General features: G+C 44.6%; 1 pseudogene; it reads left to right on the top strand.

Annotated features, from left to right (window-relative positions):
- Positions 1-581: 581 nt before the first annotated feature.
- The window catches only part of LOC139310032 (zinc finger protein 850-like), a 38,035-nt pseudogene continuing 15,925 nt past the window's right edge, over positions 582-22,691 (top strand).

Here is a 22,691-nt window from a genome sequence, read left to right as displayed (position 1 = left end):
CCCAAAGACTTTCGGTAAGCAGAGATTGCCTGAATTGGGATGTCACCAGTGTGAGACCAGGACTAGTAACGGGGAGACTTATCAAAAAGAAATCAAACTTAGAATCAAGGAGAAATTTCCTTTCAGTCATAATCAGTGGAAACTCTTTGCCTCTAGAAGTTGTGGGTGCTCCATCAATGGGGTTTTTAAAGAGGAGATTGGACAGCCATTTGTCTGGACCGGTACTATAGGATCTCCTGCTTAGAGAGTTGTCTTCCAACTCTTCTTATGTAATTCTGTAAGAGCTTCATAAACATTTAGGGCTCAGCACATTCCTAACCTTCACAAGCTATTTAGTGTCACATTTCACATGGATCAGTTGCAAAGGTGGATTGCTAGGAGTCGAAAAGGACTTGATAGCATTTAATCAGTGAAAACATCTTGCAAAATGCCTTAGCAAAGACAAAGCGAGCGTGTTCTTCTGCCCCCTATCGAGGGATGGCAGTCACAGATCAGTGATTAGAAAGCCCTTAATAGGTATATGTGGTTGAGCTTAAAGGAGTTAAAACCATCGAGAACACCATTGCTAGAAAGGGAGGAGAGGAACTTCTTCCGGATCACTCATGGGAGGAAGGTGGTGTGCAGAGTCGCTTTTGTGCTCTTCTCAGGGTCGAAGCAGCACGTGGAAGGTGAGTGGAGGGCAGATCGTAGGAGAGGCTGGGAGCAAGTCGGGCTGTTTGGTTTCCTCCATGATGTGGAAGCAGAGAAGCAACTAGGCTGAAGCACGTCAGCTCCTGCAGGTTCCTTCCCTCCCCAAATGCAAGCCCAGTGGTGCTGCACGCTGTGAAACTAGTGGCTGCAATTTTCTGCTGGTGGGAAGATTGAAAAAGTCTCCTTCAAGTTAAGGTTAATTCCTTGGGAACAGCTTGCCTCCAGAAGTTCTGGGTGCTAGATCGCTTAAGGTGGCGGTCGGCAACCTGCGGCCCTAGAGCCGCATGCGGCTCTTTGTCGGATGATCCCACCAGTGGGTGGCCCCGCCCCTCCCCCTCCCTCCTCGCCTGCCATGAGAAGAGAAGGGCGACTGCTTTGGATGGAGACTCGCTTCGTATTCCAGAGCGGGAGCGAAGCGCCGCTCTATTTGCCTCTTTTTTTCCGGCCCTTGCCGCTGGGGGAGACGCGTGACTTTGCTCTGCGCCGAGACACTGGCTGGGCCGCCCGGCTGCAGCCGATGCTGCGCCTTGTAATGGGCTCCAGGAGGAGACGCCCCAGCCGGTGTCTTCCCCATATTCCTCTCGCCGCCTCCGTGGCTGCTTGCTGCTCTTGCATTTAAACTTTAGCGCGCTGCACAATGGGGGAGACGGCGTCCCGTCCTCCTCCTCGTGGAGCCCATTACGACGCCGAGCATCGGCTGGGGCGGCCCAGCCGGTGTCTCTGGGCGGAGAAAGTCGTGCGTCTCCCAACAAGGGCCGGAAAAAAAGAGGCAAGTAGAGGGGCGCTTCGCTTCTGCTCTGAAATACGGAGCGAGTCTCCATCTGCCCCCCCGCGGCCCTTCTCTTCTCCGGGCAGGTGAGGGAGGTTGCAGCCACAGCAGGGGGACGAAAGAGCTTCGTTTATCTGGGAACCTGAAATGACTCTTGATTTAAAATGAAATCATATGGTTAAAAAGCACCCAAAGAATAAGAACAAGAGCAGAAATAAATCGCCTGTTTTTGGAAATGGTTGAAGAGGGAACCAGCGCTCGAGCGCACGCACGCGCACACACACACACACACACACACACACACATATGTCAGGGCATCTATTAATCCCATGTTTGGCTCTGGGACAAATCACCCTGGTTAATTAGAGGAGATGGATCGTGGCTCCTCCTTGTTTGCAATATTCTGAAAAAGAAACGCGAAGAAAAGTTCTCCAATAAAACTCATTTATTTGTTATAAAGAAAATAAAACACCTCACTAACTAAGAAAAGTAATTGCTACATTTTGGAAGTAATTCGGGCCAGTTGCTTTCCAGAGAACAAGAGAACAAAGGAAGGAGTGTGTGAAGGAATGTGGGTGGATAGACATGCGTAATAGCTTTTGATAACAATTCTTGGCAAGGCATGGAAAGTCTGATAGTCCAGAAATGATGAGCTCAGCTGGGAAATAAAAAAACGCAGTGACACGAGAGAGAGAGGGGGGGGAGAAAGAGAGATGAGAGATGAGAAAGAGGGAGGGAGGGCGATGAAAAAGAGGGAGAAAGATGAGAGAGAGAGAAAGATGAGGGTCATTGTAGCATGTTCAATGACCGTACTTCAGAAGTACCTGTGGGTATGAAGATGCAGGAAAAGGAGTTGCACCAATTGAGGTGTTACCAACCGCTACATATTGATGATGGTTGCAGCATCCCACATTCATGAAGCCCATTAGTGACCTTCCCAGCTATCCTTTGACAAGCAAAATCAATGGGTATACTGGTAGGAAGTTGCAATTGCCTTTAAAAATCCACAGTGATTTCTTTAATGAGCAAAAGTGGTGCTTCAAATCTTATAGAGGCTTTAGGCATTATTTCATCAGTTAAAGCCCCCAGATCTCTAAAATTAACTCAGAAATGTTAGACTGTAACCATTTTAGGACATTTTTCAGGTTGAAAACACGTGGATTTTCCACATATATACATTTGTTGGTCCGTGTATTTGTACTTCTCTCTGTATGCATATATCTGCAATTGGATATACCATATTTTTTGGAGTATAAGACGCGCCTTTTCCCCCCCAAAAAGGGGGTGAAAATTTAAGTGCAACTTATATACCGAATGTAGCCCCGCCCACCCACTGGCCCCCACCCTTTGGCCTCTGCCTCCCAGTAGTTACCTCCTTGCAAGCAAACAGCAAGAAAAAACAGCTCCTTTCAGCTTCAGCACAACCTGATTAGCAGAAGTTGATTGGATCGGCATCCCGACTATCAGCTGATTTGCTCTCAACTGTTTTGGGCAGGGCTCGGCTGCTTGCTGCAAAGAGGTAAATTGCTGGAGCAGATTTTTTTTTTCCTTGTGCTAATCAAGCTATGCTGAAAACGAAAATGAAAGTAAAGCAGGCTGTTTGCTCTTTGCTGCAATGAGGCAAAATTGCTCAGAAGCAGAGGGAGATTTCTTTTTCTTCTTTTCCTCACCAAAAAAGGTAGGTGCGTCTTATACTCTGGTGTGTCTTATACTCCAAAAAATACAGTACTTCCAGATATGCAGCCATGTGAAAAAGAAAGTACACTCTCTTTGAATTGTATGGTTTTACATATCAGAATACAGTAAAAATCATCTGGTCCGTAGCAATTATTAAAGGTAGGTAAACACAACCTCAGATGAACTATTGTTGTTAGTTGCGAAGTCGTGTCCAACCCATCGCGACCCCATGGACAACGTTCCTCCAGACCTTCCTGTCCTCTACCATCCTTTGGAGCCCATTTAAGCTCAGGCCTACTGCTTCAGTGACTCCATCCAGCCACCTCATTCTCTGTCATTGTTGTTGTCTTCTTTTGCTCGCAATCTTTCCCAGCATTAGGCTCTTCTCCAGTGATTCCTTCCTTCTCATTAGCTGGCCAAAGTATTTGAGTTTAATCTTCAGGATCTGGCCTCCTAAAGAGCAGTCAGAGTTGATCTCTAAGACTGACCGGTTTGTTCGCCTTGCAGTACAAGGGACTCGCAGGAGTCTTCTCCAGCACCATAGTTCAAGGGCCTCAATTCTTTGGCGCTCAGCCTTTCTTATGGTCCAACTTTCACAGCCATACATTGCAACTGGGAAAACCATAGCCTTAACTATACGCACTTTTGTTGGCAGGATGATGTCTCTGCTTTTTAGTATGCTGTCTAGATTTGCCATAGCGTCTTTTAATTTCTTGGCTGCAGTCCCCATTTGCAGTGATCTTGGAGCCCAGGAAATTAAAATCTGTCACTACCTCCATTTCTTCCCCATCTATTTGCCAGGAATTGAGAGGGTCGGATGCCATGATCTTGGTTTTCTTAATGTTGAGTTTCAAGCCAACTTTTGCATTCTTCTTCACCCGCATCAAGAGGCTTTTTCTGCATATCTTCCTTAAAACTTCCAGTGTTGGAGCATTCACATACGGTGCATTCAGAAAGTATTCGGCCTTCTGTTTTCATTTTGTCATGTTGGGGTACTGAGAGTATATTAATGAGAAAATATGAATTTAAACAACTGTAGAATCAGGCTGCTGCATAACAAAATTGACAAAATGAAGGGCCCTTGAATACTTTCTGAATGCACTGCAACAATTGCTTCTTTAAGGTCCCTGCTGACATCTTTACTCTTTGGCATTTAATACAACCTCAGTGCCAGAGACCAGCAAACTCCTAGAACTTCGGTTTTTATAGAGCACTTGATTAGCAGCAATGGGCTGCTACTTAGCCTCTTCATACCTATGGGAAAAAAAGGGTGTAATTTGTTTTTCTCATAACTGTATTTGATGATAACCTTTTGCAGGCTAAGAATTTGTGACTGACTCAAGTCAACAGGTGACTTTCATGATTGAATGGATAATGGAACTTGGATTCCGGTAGTCAAATGAGTCATAATTAATGTAAGAGGTAATTCTAACATTGTGGCATGTTTGCTTTTTCATTGTAACGTATACTTCTTTTGTTCACATCTTCTGCAAACCTTTTACAAACAATAAAAGCTACATTTTCATTTGAATCTTACAGACAAAAGATGATGCCCAGCTCCATAGATGTGCCTATTGTGAGAAAAGGAGACTTCAAATGACAAGTGATTATGCAGGGGAGAATCTACCCTGGAAAACAGCAATACTAATTATCTGAATGTGGTAAAAGCTCAGGTCAGAACTGCCCCTTTTTGGTTCATAGAAGGACCCAAACAGGAGAGATGCCCTACATATGCTCCCAATGTGGTAAATGCTTTAGCAAAAACGGCAACTTAGTGATACATCAGAGGACTCACACGGGAGAGAAGCCGTATGATTGTCCTGATTGTGGGAAACGTTTCATTGGAAATTCTGACCTTGTGAGACACCAGAGGACTCACACAGGAGAGAAACCCTTTGAATGTTCTGATTGTGGGAAAAGTTTCAGTCTCAATTCCAACCTGATAAGACATCAGAGAACTCACACAGGAGAGAAACCCTTTGAATGTCCTGATTGTGGGAAAACTTTCAGTCAGAATTCCAACCTTATGAATCATCAGAGGATTCACACCAGTGAGAAGCCGTACGACTGTCCTGATTGTGGGAAATGTTTCACTGGAAATTCCCAACTCGTGAGACACCTGAGGACTCACACAGGAGAGAAACCCTTTGAATGTTCTGATTGTGGGAAAAGTTTCAGTCACAATTCCAACCTAGTAATACATCAGAGAACTCACACAGGAGAGAAACCGTTTGAATGTGCTGATTGTGGGAAATGTTTTAGTCAGAATTTTGACCTGGTGATACACCAGAGGATTCACACAGGAGAGAAACCCTTTGAATGTGCTGATTGTGGAAAAAGTTTCAGTCAGAATTCCCACCTGGTAAGACACCAGAAGACTCACACAGGAGAGAAACCCTTTCAATGTTCTGATTGTGGGAAAAGTTTCAGTGAGAATTCCCACCTGGTAAGACACCAGAGGACTCACACAGGAGAGAAACCCTTTGAATGTGCTGATTGTGGGAAAAGTTTCAGTGAGAATTCCCACCTGGTGATACACCAGAGGACTCACACAGGAGAGAAACCATTTGAATGTGCTGATTGTGGGAAAAGTTTCAGTCAGAATTCCCGCCTGGTGAGACACCAGAGGACTCACACAGGACAGAAACCCTTTGAATGTTCTGATTGTGGGAAATGTTTTAGTCAGAATTCTGACCTGGTGAGCCATCAGAGGACTCACACAGGAGAGAAACTGTATGAATGTCCAGAGTGTGAGAAAACGTTCAGTTCCCATTCTGACCTGTTGAAACATCAGAGGACTCACAGAGGAGAGAAGCCGTATGAGTGTCCAGATTGTGGGAAAGTTTTTAGCAGTAGTTCTAACCTTATAAATCATGTAGTTTTACACACGGGGGAGAAACCTTTCATATGCCCAGTCTGTGGAGAATACTTCAGGTGTCAAAAATCTTTTATTGCACACAAGGAAATCCACATGAGGCAAAAGTTGATGAGTTTAGAGAAGGCCTGAATTAGTTTGTGATCTCCCATTGAAAGTGTAGGTTAGAAATTTACTATTTGAATTCTGCCTGATTTTTTTTACTCAAATGTCTCACGATTAGGCCTGTAGATGGGGAGAAGAAACAAGTACCCCCAATCTTCTGTTCTCTCTTATTTGGCCGTTCAATAAATTTGTGAGTCGTTAAGCAGAACAGTGGTTATCTAAGGATTGCAGACATAGCACAGGCCCAGGCTTACCTTCCAAAGGCCTCCTCTACCCAAACTTTCCCTCCCCTACAGGCATTTTCACTCCTACTGGGTCCCTGCAGTCCCACTCCACTAGGCCTCACACACAATTGAATAGTGGAAAATCTTTCCTTTTTAATAATGCATTGTGTTAGAACTATCAGTAGGTTTTGACAAAGAAAAAATTGGGTAGCGTCAGTGTTGCTATAAACGCTATGGCCAGGCAAGACAGACAGAGTTGCCTCAAAGTACGAGATGTGCAGTGAATATGTTTAATAATTATATTAATAATAAAATTGTAACATAAAGCCCTTTTCTCAATTTTTGCTCCGTTTTGAGGTCTCCACACATACAGTGATTTTCTAACATACCACAATTTTTCAGCTACCTGTAATCAGTCTCTTGTGCATTCTGCATCTCTATGACTAATCTGTATTCCTCAGCTTCCTTTCCCTCCTCATTATAAATTTAAAATTTGAATCAATCAGTTTATTACAGTCTTAGACCAGAGACCAGAACAAATAAAAACACTCAGTAAATGTACAATTAAAAATTCTAGTATAAAATAAAAAATAACAACTACAATCTATAATAAAATTCAGTCTGTCAATTATACATGGTCTAACTATACTAAAGTTACAATCCATAAACTGTGTAGTCAAAATTTGAATTTGAATTGTATATCAATCCAGCCACTCTCTATCTCTCATGATGTGAGTTGCAGTTAGGCTTCTGCCTCTTAATTTATGGTTGCATTACTATCAGCCCCTAGTCCTAAATTCTATGAAAGTACCAAATTTCTTTATGCACACTTAAACAATTAGAATGGCTAAACTATTTGTTTTGATAGGCATTCAGATTTCCTAGTGGTGAGCCATCCATGGACTAAATGGCACAGCTGTGCTTATCCCAGGACTTCTTTTAAAGTAGCTACTGAGCACCACTTGGGATGTTCAGATTTATAGACAGACCTTGTTTACCTTTGACCACTCAGCTTTCAAAGTTACAGTGGTGCTGAAAAAGAAGACTTACAACTTTTCCTCACAGTTGTGACCTTCACAGTTATTTGGAGGGGCACTGGCTTGCATTTATGACAATTGTGGTGTCCCACAGTCATGGACTCACCATTTAGAACCTTCACAATTGGCTTCCAACAAACCAAATCAATTGGAAATTGACAGGAAGTTGCAAGTCACAGTCATGTTACATTGCTCTGAGCAGACCACGGTGATTTGCTTAATGACCGCAGCCAGGAAGGATGTTGTAAGTTGACATGGTTAAGTGATGTCATACTTAATGATCACACCATTTAGAAATGGACATGCCGGTCCCAATGGCTTTCGGTAAGCAGAGATTGCCTGAATTGGGATGTCACCAGTGTGGTTGTGGACAGTATTTCTGGCCTTTTTCTTATTTAGAGTGGTGGACTTCTTGCTGAGACTTAGGATCATTTTATCTATTAAGCCTCACCTGTCCCTCTAAAATTAGATCAAAAAGTGTGACTGCACCCACATATATGTGTATATGTATAATCCGTCCCCAGCTACATTTGATAACCCCTGCTATGAATTTGTGATTGACATAAGTCAACAAGTAAATTTCATGATTGAATGAATATTTGAACTTGGATCTCACTAGACCTGTATTTATTTTATTTTATTAAATATGTTGAAAATGAATGATAATTAATGTAAGAAGAATGCCAAAGAGCACCGTGGTGTATGCTGAGGATCAGTAAAGTCAGGGTTCCAAGTAATGGACCCATAGAAAGCAAAATTCCAAGGCAGGTAGATTCCTCAAAGAATAGCTTTATTGGATATATCATTGGCACAGATCTGGTGAAAACCGACACTGAAGGTTCCGGCAGTTTTCACCTAATTAAAAGTAAAAGTTTGTCACTTTCTCAAAACAGTCACATGGTGCAATCACGACGTTGTGTGGTTGCCTGGTGACATCACTCCGCCTTCCTCTGACCAGGTGTGAGAATGTCCTTGGTTCCCAAGAGAAAGTATTTCGTTTTGGCTACAAAATCCCAGCTATCTCAAATCCTATCCTATCCTATCCCCCAGCTCCAGTGTAGCAACACTGAAGCTATCAAGATGGCTTCGGTCAGTCAGGAGTCAGGACAGTTGCAGGGTTGACAGCAGCATTAAAATGGGAAGCAAACCAAGGCACGGTTAAAATCTTACGGTTCCTCCAGAAAAACTACAAAGCTCGTCTTCCCCAGCAGGTGACAGACAAGGAAGAGAAAACTCTTGCTAAGAAAGAAAGTTATTAAGTGAGCCTTACCCATTTTATGTTTCTTGCCACAATTATTAAGTGAATCATTGCCGTTAACTTAGTAACACATTTGTAAAGTGAATCTGGCTTTCTCATTGACTTTGCTGATTAGAAGGTGGCAAAACAGGCGTAAAACAGACCATTTCCATCAGCTCTTCTCTTTTTTTTCCCCTTAGTGTCCTTTTGCCAGCATGCGCTAGGCAGGCAGTAGCGATCTTTATATGGGCTTTTATTTTGTCAGCCCGGGGTGGGGGGAGAGGCTCGGAATGGTATGTTGGAAATCACCCTGTCCCTGCAGCATCAGCCTGTCAAGCCTAGCAAACAAGGTGCCAGCTGTAACCACAAGCAGAGAACAAAAGGGGCAATGGAGCTTATGCTAAGTAGAAGTTGGTTAAAACTGTGAAGCTTTAAACAGGAAAAGCGGAGGGGGGGATATAGATTGAGCGCTTTGATAGGATGCTGTGCTGAAAAACAAACAGCAAATGGGGGTTTTGGGGAGAGGGATAAGCTGCATGTTTTAAACAGGAAAAGGGGAGGGGGGAAATGAGTCTGTGTAGGGGGACAAAAGGACTGACCTATGTCTTGTCACACGTTCACCTTTGTTGCACCCGTATTTGCAAATACGTTAATAAAATCCTTTGCTACTTTCAAGTTATTGTCTCGGGTAGTTCCATATGCAAACGTGCACTGTTTTATCACAACATCTATAGAAGAGGTTGTACTTGGCTCAACGGCAGTAACTGCGAGAGGGATCTAGGAGTTCCAGTGAACAATCACCTCAAGTATGAGCTAGCAGTGTGCTCCAGTTGCAGAAAAAGCCAATACAGTCCTAGTCTGCATCAACAGAGGGATAGTATCAAGATCCCATGAAGTGTCAGTACTGCATTCTACCGTACTAGTAAGGCTACACTTGGAATATTGCGTCCAGAGGAGAAGCACAGAGGAACTTCCTCTACTGGATCACTCATGGGAGGAAGGTGGCTTTTGTGCTCTTCCAAGGATTGAAACAGCAGCTGGCTGGTGAGTTGAGGGCAAGTGGGAAGAGCGTCCAGAAGCAAGTCTGGGTGTTTGGTTTCCCCACGGCGTAAGAATCAGAGGGTATAGCATAAAATATAGAGTAACAGACCCAAAGGTGCTTTTTTTTCAAGAGGCAACTGGACTTTCTGGTTTTTCTTTGAAGAAGTGTTGCTTGTCATCCAGGAAGCTAAACGTCTTCATAGAAACACCAGAAAGTCCAGTTATTACTAATACCACTCTATAAAGCCCTATTAAGACCACACCTAGAGTATTGCATCCAGTTTTGGTCACCACACTAAAAAAGATGTTGAGACTCCGGAAAAAGGGCAGAGGAGAACAACCAGGATGATTAGGAGACTGGAGACTAAAACATATGAAGAACGGTTACAGGAACTGGGCATGGCTAGTCTAGTGTAGAGAAAGATCAAGGGAGACATGATAGCAGTGTTCCAATATTTGAGGGGCTGCTACAGAAAGGAGGGGGTCAAGCTATTTTCCAAAGCACCTGAAGGCCAGACAAGGAATAATGGATAGAAATTGACCAAGGAGAGATTCAACCTAGAAATAGGAGGAACTTTCTGACAGCGAGAACAATCAACCAATGGAACAGCTTGCCTTCGGAAGTTGTGGGAGCTCCATCACTTGAGACTTTCAAGAAGAGATTGGACTGCCATTTGTCAGAAATGGTATAGGGTCTCCTACTTGGAGAGTTGGTGTCTTCCAACTGTATATAATTCTGTAAGAACTTCATAAACATTTAGGGCTCAGAACATACCTAAGCTTCACAAGCTATTTAGTGCCACATTTCACATGGTTCAGTTGCAAAGGTAGGTTTCTAGGAATTGAAAACGACTTGATAGCATTTAATCAGTGAAAACATCTTGCAAAACGCCTTAGCAAAGACAAAGCGAGCGTGTTCTTTTGCCTCCTATTGAGGTAAAGAGCAAATAAAGAATAATGTAGATAAAAGAAATAATGTGAATAAAATAGGAATCATACAGAGTCAGATATATGGGCTCTGGGGGACCCTCTCTATTCACATTATTATAAAGGAAAAACGTGCTTGGATACATGAACTCTGAGAGACTCTATCTAACATTATTATAAGAGAGGAAAGTGCTTGTTGGAAATTACATTAACAAACAGTTAAACCCTTTTAAGTGGTAATATATCTTCTGAGACCTAGATGTCAAGGAAAGGACTGCTATATGGAAAAACATCTGAGTGACCTGACTGTGAATGACACAAAGACCTATATGTTACAAAGAGTTACTTAATCCAATGAATTTACCCAAGGACAGTAGTAACTCTCCCATTAGCGACTCAGAGCACTTAAGAAAAGTTGTATGGCTAAGATAATCTTATAAACTAAGATTAATGCTTTAAGTAATTAGATGGACTTATTAACAAGTATATGTAACCATAGAAGGAAAATCGGATGTATCACTGAATCTCACTGAATCCTTTGTCTTAGAAATGTATAAAAACCATTGTATCAGAGTTCTTTCTTTGTTCAAAGCTTCAGGTACAAATCTGGCTCTGAACCTTGCGCAATAAACTGTCTCTGACTGGCCTGGGAATGTTTTTTAGTCCTTCCATTCCACAACATTTATGGCACCCCAGATGGGACTAGAGAACAAAGAACTTTTGTTCTGCCAGACAGCCTGCCCCAGCGGAACCGACGCCTCCCCAAGGAAAATCCACTGGCTGGCCATTAGGACTCCTTTGAAGTCCACGGAACTTTTCGGTGAGGAGGTGCCGTAAACCGCTGGCGAAACAGGCTAGTCAAGGATCCTTAAAGGCTAGCCAGACACAAAGACCTTAAAGAAAAGAAAGAAAGAAAGAAAAAAAAAAGGAAAAAGAAAACAGGTAAGTATAAATCAGAGAGTTAAAGTCTCTCTGTTTAGAGTACCCACCCGTTAAAGGGGTGGCAGAGGGGACCTGATCACTCTCCTGGGAGACCAGATGGCATTCTGAAGTCTCTGGAATTAAGTATTTAAAGTATTTAATTAAGTATTGTGTGGGATTGTGCGGGTGGTTAAACCTCTGCGGTTCTCATAGACGACTGTCGGAACGTCCAGCGTCGTGAGCCAGGGGTAGTGTTGTTAGAAGGGGTGGTAATAAATATTGATCCGTAGAAGCCTAAAAGAAAACCCCCCCTTAATTACTCAAGTATCAGGCAGAGTTTGCTAGGGTCTGTTTGATGAAAACTAAAGAAAGGGGAGAAAATAAAACCTTATGCAATAAAAGTTTTTTTTTAAAAAAATGTGTGATTTTATGTGTGGTAAGAGAAAAGAACTAATTGCAGTGTTATAAATTTTCTGATAAATTGCCGTTCTTAAAAAGCTAAGAGAACTCTGAAAGACATTGTTTACTGTTCTTCCCACCCGGGGTTTAGCAGGCCGTAAAGAGGAAAGCCTGTCTAAATGGGAAGACTTGATCAATTTGGTGTGATTTCTGTTAAAAATATATATATATGATAGTGTGTAAATTTGAATGGAATTGATTGTGATATTTTTGGCTGGCCAGCAAATTAAGTAAACTTGTGTTTGAATAATTGTAATGATTGGTTTGCATGAAGTGAGTTTTTTGCATGTGAGATTGGTGTACGCAGTTTGATTGCAGTGTGAATGTGAAGTGTGTTGAGGGTAAAAGTTGGTGAAAATGCACTTTAATTCCCCTTCATATAATTTGTGGGAAATGTCTGTGAATTGTGGAGGTTAGAGAGAAATGCAGAATGTGTTGCTTTGTTGGAAGAATGCTGAATGAAGCAGGTGAATGCTGAATGAAGTAGGCTTGGTTGCCTGCTGTAAAACATTTTTTCCTCTCCCCCCCTCTTTTCCTTTGGAAGTGAGAAGCAGGAAAAGGGTGGGCTGTTGGATTTTTTTTTTTTTCAGCGGACATCTCTCTCTCTGCTGAAAGAGCAGAGAAAGGAGGGGGAAAGATCGGCTAATGTGGTTTTTGCTGCTGATCTCTTTAATTTGCATACGAAAGCTTTTCTGCTCTGAATACAATTTTGATTTTATTTTTTTCTGGAAATTTTTGAGGTTTAAAACGCTTAATTAAACCTTTATAAAAGAAATGATTTTGAAAGATTTTTTTTTTAATCTGACTTGCATTTTACTAAAGGCAGAGAATTGAAACTAAAGTTTGATATATTTCAGGTTTGTTTGTTTGATTGTTGTTCCTTTCGAAGAAGGAGCTAGTTTGTTTATAAAAGAGAGATATTCACTAAAACACAGAGATGGCAAGCTGAATAATTATAGGGAACAAACAACTACAAAGGGTTAGGAAAAACAGAGAGTGAACTATACAACTATTACTTATTTGCCAGATCCAGGACAGAAGAACCTGATCACAAACAAAGACAGGATTTAACCACCATAAAACCATCACACACACAAAATAAAGAATTCACACGCCAAATCAAAAGATGTTTTTTTGGGGGGAGAAAAGGGAAAAAGGGTTATTCTTACAGTTACGACAGGCTAGCCTCGGAACGCTGTGCTTGTGTTTGTTTCTTGCCTGCCTCCCCAGAAACAATAAACTGATTCTACTCTCAAGCAGCTGACCTCCAATCATTTCGAAGTAATCTCCCAGCCTGGAGTTTTGAATTCAGGAAGGGAAAGCTCTGCCTTTCAACAATTCTTAAAGGGAAAGGCTTCTTTTTCCTTCCGACAGGAGTAGCGTCTCAGCCTCTATCTATAAACAAGCAAAAAAATTAAAATAGTTCTATGCAAAATTAATTGTATCTGGACCTTGGAGTTTGAAATGGGAGGGACATGAAAGAGGGAGCCTTAAAAATTTGAAACAAGCTTTGACCAAGGCTCCTGTATTAAGTTTACCAAACTTGGAAAAGCCATTCAATCTCTTTGAAAACACACACACACACACACACACACAAATGAAACAATTTTAATGCAGCAGACAGACTTGATTGTAACCACAAATCACAATTTGAATCAAGCACAGTTCTTAGCCAACACCAGATCAATGGATCAGTTTGGATTAGAACATTATGGTGCTGAAGTGATTGATTTACAAACAAAAATAAGACCTGATTTGGAGAAATACCCCCTGGAGAAAGGAGAAGCAATTTGTATAAATGGTTCCTCTAGGGTGGAAGGGGGAGTACGGAAAAATCCTGGAAACAAGGGGTTTGCCTCGAAATTGGTCTGCTCAAACCTTTGAATGGTATTCATTAAATTAAGCTCTATGGACAGGGAGCCTGGATAGCTCAATAGACAAATGCATTGTAATTTAACACCAGCTGTCTGCACTTACTGTCAATTCGAATCTCACCAGGCTCAAGGTTGACTCAGCCTTCCATCCTTTCTAAGGTAGGTGAATTGAGGACCCAGTTTGTGGGGGCAATAAGCTGACTTTATGAAGGCTATTGCTTAATGCATTATAATCCTGAGTCTCCTGGAGAAGGGCGGCACATTAAAAAAAAAAAAAAAGGGAGGGGGGATGCTGGAGACTGTATGGGGATGCTGTATGCTGGATACTGTATGCATTTGGGATAGTGCATTCATTTGGCAAAATATGGGTGGAGTCATTGGGGAATTCAAGCTATGCAGATGAACTTTTAAAAAGCTATGGTTGTATTGGGATATATCCTTTAGTAACATCAATTATAAACAAATGTTTGATTTGTAAAAAGGTGAACAAGCTGTCAGGAAACAACAACATGGGTGGGAGACCACCAGCTTTAAGACCATTTCAATGTATTCATGTGGATTTTACAGAATTGCCAAAAGTGGGGAGAGTAAAATATTTATTGGTCATAGTGGACCACCTCACAGGGTGGGTTGAAGCTTTTCTCTGCAGAAATGCTACAGCAACAGTGGTGTCAAGAGTTTTATTATACCCAACCTAGAAAGATTATCATCATATGAACTGTTGTTTGGAGTAGTTTTCACTACAGGAAGCATATGCATTAATTTTCTGGAAACCAGAGACAAAGTATTGAAACAATATGTGTATAAACTGTCCAGATATTTTAAAGTTTTTAGGAAACAAGGACTATTAGCCCAAACACCACCTTTGGAGTTTCCAGTCCATAAATTCCACCATGATGATTGGATGTTCCTGGAAGGAAGTGAAAGGGCCCATGCCAGCCCCAAAGGAGTGGAAGGATTGAGTGGTTGCCTATGCTGTTTCCCAACTGAAGAGGACTACAACTGCTCAGATCCTTTTGCGCTCTCTCCCAGATGTATTGGTTTTGTAATTGTGCTTTTAAGATCTTAGGAGGACGGTCCGGGATTCACTGGACGAGACTGAAGCCCACAGACCAAAGTGATCCAGTCACATACCAGGTGACAACAACTGACCGGCCCTTGGTGTTGAGGTTCAAGAAGACATTCTGCTGAGCCCTACCGGTAACGGGCACTCAACGCGCGGTGGTGATCGTCAAGCTTTGCTGAACCACCCCGGAAGCTGGTTCTCTACGCACGGCCGAAGCTTGGAACGGAGGAAGACAACATTCCATGACTATAGTTTGTAATGTAAAACCCATTAACAGTGATAGTATCCAGTAAGCACTTATTAAAAACACTCATGGTTGAGGAAGATTGGGGTGTGGGGACTCTGGGCAACAGCTACTTTAGCCCTTCTGTTGGTATTGTTTAATACAATTGATATTGCCCTATCCCAAGTTACACATATCCCTAACCCTCTTCCTAACATGGTGAACTTGTAAACTTCGGGTCTTGCGCTCTTAAGGCCTTGTGGGTGTGGGAATAAAGTCACTATGATTTATTTGGGGTTGTGGGTACTATTAGCCAAGGGTCTAGTGAGTGATGCTAGCTTGAACAGTAGTTCCCCAGGTTGTGTGGATGTTCAAGAAATTCCCCTTGTCTCTGCGGAAGGATTTGAAGATGCCAAGAATCCCAGGGGACCTAGCAGCATCAAGACACTGAATGGGGACACTTTGGGTCAAGTCCACTCCTGCCAACAACGTGGCATCAGAAGGTGGAGTGGGTACCTTATTCCTAAACCAACTCCTAGACCTAAGGTTAAGAGTTTAACAATCCCGGTACAGGGGGGAATAGAAGGGCCCCTACAATAATTGAAAAGAAGAGCTTGCATATCAGGGATACTGGAATTGGGTCGAAACCTGGTTAAATCATAGGGTCACCTTCCCTGTGTGTAGAGACATCAGAAACCTGGTAGGCCTATAGGATCCCTGATAAAAGAACAATGTCCATCAGAAGTGTACCTTGGTCCTAGAATGAACCTTAGGGATGTAAAACTAACCAAAGATCTTTTTTTTCCTTCTGCACACCACTCACTTTCTCATCACCACCAGCTGCCATCATCACAAAATGGGGAGGATGGAAGAGGTCCTGGAAGGTATCCAAGGAAAGGTGCACTAGTCTGTTCCAGCCCCTCGCTTCACTATCTGGTTCTCCATTAGATCCAACACAGGTTTATGTGTCTTCTTTCCCCCTGGGATACTACCTCCCGGTATCTTTTTGAAGGTCCAATCCTCGGAGATAAGCAAAAGGACCCTTCACTAAAAGTCCCATTACAGCCGCTGACGGGAATGTTTGTGGTGGGGGCTTTTGGGGGTCTGGACTAATGCAAGGAACAACCGAGCACATGCCTTTTCCGTAAATCTTCTTATGTGAAAGGGATACGTATTTATGTTTGCCAACAAATTGGACCAGAACATGCACACTAGTACTCCTTTTTCCTGAAATAGATGTTGTCAGTGGAGAACATACCATCCCTGTTCCTCTCATGGGGCATGTTCAGAGATGGGTACCAATCCTAGTCCCACTATTAGTAATCATGGGGATAGGAACTGCAGTGGAACAGGTGTAGGTGGGGTAACACACTCAGTAATACAGTTTCAGCAATTATCAAAAGAAAGCCTGAACCAAATTGCTGGAACCCTGGTGGAAGTCCAAGACCAGATAGAGTCATTGACAGCAGTGGTCCTACAAAATCGACGTGCCTTAGACCTTGTGGCTGCAGAGAGAGGAGGTATGAGAAGATTGTTGTTTCTATGTGAATAAATCAGGTGTGGTCAGAGAAGTTGCCAAGGATTTGCAGGATAGGGCATCCAAGATAAGTCAGAGGTTACAAACAACTGACAGGTGGTTTTCTTGGTTGCCTGGATCCAGCTGGATTAAACAAATGTTATTCTTGTTGATATGGCTGTGGCAGGCCTAGCTTTTATTCCTTGTGCAGGCCTAGCTTTTATTCCTTGTGCAATCCCTGTGCTGAAACAGCTATCAGAGCAGTGAAAGAGATACAGACTGCGAAGGAATTAGTTTTGACAGAGTGCTTTCTTGAAGAAAAAAGTTTCTGAAACAGACATATGTCGAAATATGGTCTGGGAAAAGAATGGAGGGAGTACCTCCAAGGATTAATAGGGTGAAGATCAAGAAATACCTATCTCTTGCCTAGATTAGTCATATGTTGTGGGATATTATATGTTGGCTTTGTGTATTAAGGGACATAGAGTGTTGTGTAAGAAGTAATGGAAGTTTATGCATGGAAAAACTTCCACAGGGGGGAATGAGGTAAAGAGCAAATAAAGAATAATGTAGATAAAAGAAATAATGTGAATAAAATAGGAATCATACAGAGTCAGATATATGGGCTCTGGGGGACCCTCTCTATTCACATTATTATAAAGGAAAAACGTGCTTGGATACATGAACTCTGAGAGACTCTATCTAACATTATTATAAGAGAGGAAAGTGCTTGTTGGAAATTACATTAACAAACAGTTAAACCCTTTTAAGTGGTAATATATCTTCTGAGACCTAGATGTCAAGGAAAGGACTGCTATATGGAAAAACATCTGAGTGACCTGACTGTGAATGACACAAAGACCTATATGTTACAAAGAGTTACTTAATCCAATGAATTTACCCAAGGACAGTAGTAACTCTCCCATTAGCGACTCAGAGCACTTAAGAAAAGTTGTGTGGCTAAGATAATCTTATAAACTAAGATTAATGCTTTAAGTAATTAGATGGACTTATTAACAAGTATATGTAACCATAGAAGGAAAATCGGATGTATGATCTCATGATTAACCATATATGGAAAATGTATGATCTCACTGAATCCTTTGTCTTAGAAATGTATAAAAACCATTGTATCAGAGTTCTTTCTTTGTTCAAAGCTTCAGGTACAAATCTGGCTCTGAACCTTGCGCAATAAACTGTCTCTGACTGGCCTGGGAATGTTTTTTAGTCCTTCCATTCCACAACACTATCGGGAGATGGCAGTCACAGATCAGTGATTAGAAAGCCCTTAATAGACATATGTGGTTGAGCTTGAAGGAGTTAAAACCATAGAGTACAGCAGTGCTAGAAAGGATGGGAGGAGAGGAACTTCTTCCGGATCACTCATGGGAGAAAGGTGGTGTGTCGAGGGGTTTTTCTGCTTTTCTCAGGGTCGAAGCAGTACGTGGAAGGTGAGTGGAGGGCAGATCGTAGGAGAGGCTGGGAGCAAGTCGGGCTGTTTGGTTTCCTCCATGATGTGGAAGCAGAGAAGCAACTAGGCTGAAGCATATCTGCTGCTGCTACATGTTCCTTCCCTCCCCAAATTTTGAATCCATTGGTGCTGCATGCTGTGAAACTGGTGGCTGCAATTTCCTGCTGGTGAGAAGATTTAAAAAGTCTCCTTCAAGTTAAGATTAATTCCTTGGGAACAGCTTGCCTCCAGAAGTTCTGGGTGCTAGATTTATTTATTTATTTATTTATTTATTTATTTATTTATTTATTTATTTATTTATTGCGATTTATATGCCGCCTTTCTCCCTAGGGACTCAAGGCGGCTTACAAAATGACAGCTTCAATACAAATCACAATACAATACCAAATTAAAATCAGTAACCCAATTAAAAACGATTTAAAATTATACCAGTGTACCCCCAAACGGATCAGTTTAATTGGCGGAAGAGCCACGTCTTCAGCTCGCGACGGAAGGAAAGAAGGTCGGGGGCTGTCCTGAGCTCAGTGGGCAATCCATTCCAGAGGGTCGGGGCTCCCACAGAGAACGCCCTCCCCCTGGGGGTCGTCAGCCGACATTGTTTAGCCGACGGCACCCTGAGGAGGCCGACTCTGTGAGAGCGCACAGGACGATGGGAGAACGGCTGGAGATGGTCCTGCAAGTACCCCGGGCCTAAGCCATGAAGGGCTTTATAGGTGAGCACCAGCACCTTGAAACGTATCCGGAGTGCCACCGGCAGCCAGTGCAGCTCACGCAGGAGAGGTGTTACACGGGAGTATCTAGACGCCCCCGTAACTACCCGCGCGGCTGCATTTTGGACTAGCTGAAGCCTCCGGACACATCCCAAGGGCAGCCCCATGTAGAGGGTGTTACAGTAGTCCAACCTAGAGGTAACAAGGGCGTGAGTGACCGTGGCGAGGGCATCCCGGTCTAGGAACGGGCGCAACTGGCGCACAAGACGGACCTGTGCGAAGGCCCCCCTGGTTACGGCCGTCAGATGGTCATCTAAAGACAGCCGAGAATCCAGGAGGACACCCAAGTTGCGGACCCTGTCGGAGGGAGCAAGGATTTCACCTCCGATCATTAAGGATGGAACCTCCAGATCCCGGGATGCCGGCATCCACAGCCACTCAGTCTTGGAAGGGTTGAGTCTAAGCCTGTTCCTCCCCATCCAAACCCGCACCGCTTCCAGGCAGTGGGACATCACGGAAAGGGCATCCCTAGGGTGGTCAGGGGTGGAGATGTAAAGCTGGGTATCATCAGCATATTGATGATACCTTACCCCAAAACCACGGATGATCTCACCCAGCGGTTTCATATAGATATTAAAGAGCAGAGGGGAGAGAACCGATCCCTGAGGCACCCCACAAGTGAGAGGCCTCTGGGAGGATCCCTGACCCCCCGCCCAAACAGACTGCAGACGGCCCGAGAGATAGGAGGAGAACCACTGTAAAACAGTGCCTCCTAACCCTATCCCCCTGAGCCGCTGCAGCAGGATACCATGGTCGATGGTATCGAATGCCGCTGAGAGGTCAAGAAGGACCAGGATGGAGGAGCAACCCCCATCCCTGGCCCGCCAGAGATCATTTACTAGGGCGACCAATGCCGTTTCCGTGCTGTGGCCATGCCTGAAACCAGATTGGTAAGGATCCAGGTAGTCAGTTTCCTCCAGGAATTGAGGGAATTGCTGTGCCACCACGGACTCAACAACCTTCGCTAAAAAGCGAAGGTTGGAGACTGGACGGTAGTTGTTAAGTACGTCAGGATCCAGGTTAGGCTTCTTAAGGAGGGGTCGAACCACCGCCTCTTTAAGCGCAGCGGGAAAGACCCCTTCCTTTAGTGAAGCGTTGACAATAGCCTGGATCCAGTCTCCAGTCACCTCCCTGGCTGCCGAAACAAGCCAGGAGGGACAAGGGTCCAGTAAACATGTGGAAGACCCCAACCTACCCATAATCCTGTCCACGTCATCCAATGAAACAGGCTCAAACTCAACCCAGATGTCTCCACCGAGACTAGGCCCTGTCACCTCAACGGACTCTGTCCAGTCGGAGTCCAACCCGGTCCGAATCTGAGTGATTTTATCTTGCAGAAACTGTGCAAAATCCTCAGCACGGCCCTGTAAAGGGTCCTCCCTCGCTCCCTGATTAAGGAGGGAGCGGGTCACTCTAAACAGGGCTGCTGGGCGATTTTCTGCAGATGCAATGAGAGTGGCGAAATAGTTACATTTCGCCACTTCCATCGCCACAAGATAAGACCTAATATGGATTCTTAGTTGTGTTCGGTCGGACTCGGATCGGGAGGATCTCCAACCACCCTCCAGGCGTCTTTTCCGACGCTTCATTTCCCTGAGCTCCACGGTAAACCAAGGAGCCACCCGGGATCTGCGTCGGATCAGAGGCCGCAAAGGCGCGATTCGATCCAAGGCCCCCACCGCAGCCTGTTCCCAGGCCGCGACAAGGGACTCAGATGAATCGTGGGCTAAGGAGGCGGGAAATGACCCAAGCTCCATCAGGAAACTTTCAGGTTCCATCAGGCGCCTGGGGCGGAACCATCTTACTGGTTCCACACCCCTGCGACGGGGGGTGGCGGAGGAAAAGTCGAGTCTAAGGAGGGAATGATCGGTCCATGACAGAGGGTCAATAGATAGAGTCCCCTCCCCACGATCATTTATCCACTGTCCAGAGAGAAAAATAAGGTCGAGTGTGTGTCCTCCAATATGAGTTGGGCCCTGTACAATCTGAGTCAGGTCCATGGCCGTCATGGAGGTCATGAACTCCCGCACCAACTCAGATGACTCACCGGCCGATGGCAGATTGAAATCTCCCACAACCCAAAGGTTGGGAAGTTCCACCGTCAATTCGGCTAAGACATCTAGTAGTGCGGGCAGGGCTGAGGCCACGCAGCTGGGGGAGAGATACATGATCAACAGCCCAGACTGAACTCCAGGGTCCCATTTCAAAAGGAGGGATTCACACCCGCCAACCTGAGGAACAGTGACCTCCCTAGGCCTAAGGCTTTCCTTAATAACTACCGCCACTCCTCCGCCCCTCCCCTGGAGTCGTGGCTGGTGTAGTATCCGGAAACCTGGGGGACACAAATCCACGAGAGGGACACCGCCCTCCGGCCCCAGCCAGGTCTCAGTGATACAAGCCAGATCCGCGTCCTCCTCGTCTATCAGATCTCGGACGAGGAGTGTCTTGTTCACCACGGACCTGGCATTTAAGTACACCAGTCGGAGTCCAGGGCTCCGCACTCTGTCGCCGTCGGGGGAGCAGGATGAGCTGAGGGGGCAGGAGGGCACCACCGCTTGAACGAAGCGGCAGCACCCTCCTAGCCCCCCCCCTCTCCCGACCTCTGCGTCTCCCAACTGTCACAAGGATTGGAAGACCCTCTCTCCGCTGAGCCTCTTTGTTCCCTCCTCCTCCCTCCCTCCCCCCACAACCATCCAACGGGCCCAATTGCTGAACCGTAGGAGCCGCCCCCGGCTCAACCCTTACCACCCGCCTCCCGGGTCCCCTTAAAATTTGATTAAAAACATTAATTAAAAAACCCCTCAAACCACGCTTAGAAGCATGCCACCACTCGGGGTTCCAAAACCCGTCCTTGAGGTAGGCCTTCGATAAATTCGAAGGCCATGTCTGCGAGAGGGGGGCATCTTGCAGAGCAAGGAGGGTCGCCGAAGTGTAAGCCATAATAAATATGAGAAGTGGATGGAAAATAGCAACAGGAAACCGAGATGAGAAACAAGAGGGATAATGATGGTAAAATAGGAGTCAACCCAGGCCGGCATAACCACCGCTCTCTCACAGCGGTGGAGAATCCAAGGCTGCAATGAATGAGTCCCGCGGAACCAGCCGCAGCCACCCTCTCACGGTGACTAGGTGGGGAACATCCACCGGCGGAGTCATAGAGCAGTTCCTAGGAACATGATGCAGCAGCAGTCCACCAGGATTCATAGTTCATCAGTCTGTAACTCCATAACTCTGACCAATACAACGAGACCAATAAGGCAGTAATAGGGGTGAAAAGATAAGATGTAACACTTTACGGTGTGAGAGGAGCCAGGAGTCAGATAGCAGTTCAAATAGGGGAGATGACAAAAGTCCCAACAGACAACTGAAGATGAGTAAAACAAACAGGCCGAACCAGGCAGGCAACAGTCCGGGGGGGGGGGCAAAAAAATGGGGGAGGGAGAGACCCCAGGGAAGAGCAAGATGGATGGATAATTATCACTTCCCCTCCAGCCAACTCCCCGCCCCCCAGATCTTCTTCAGGACCACCCGCCCCGCAGTCATAGTCTGTCCTCGCTGGGCAGTTACAGCCCAGATCTTCCCGGCCTCTCATCTCCAGTGTGACATTCACCGCCATCAACAAGGCTGCCACAGTACCCGCTGCTTTAATCTCAGCAGATTCATCGGGGGGGGGCTAACGATCTTACAGCAGCCTTAGCGCCTGTAGCCTCCCCCAATTAGATGTAAAATCGCCGAGTGTCTGCAGCGTTTAATAGCGCCGATCCGGCCGGTAAAACTCCAACGGCCTCAGCGCGGTTGCAGGGGCCAAC

Source organism: Pituophis catenifer, unplaced genomic scaffold, assembly GCF_029215685.1.
Source record: "Pituophis catenifer annectens isolate HBS135680 unplaced genomic scaffold, rPitCat1.0.hap2 SCAF_2, whole genome shotgun sequence".
Classification (NCBI taxonomy): Eukaryota; Metazoa; Chordata; class Lepidosauria; order Squamata; family Colubridae; genus Pituophis; species Pituophis catenifer.
The sequence above is the reverse complement of the archived record's forward strand: the minus strand, read 5'-3'. Positions and strand labels throughout refer to the sequence as shown.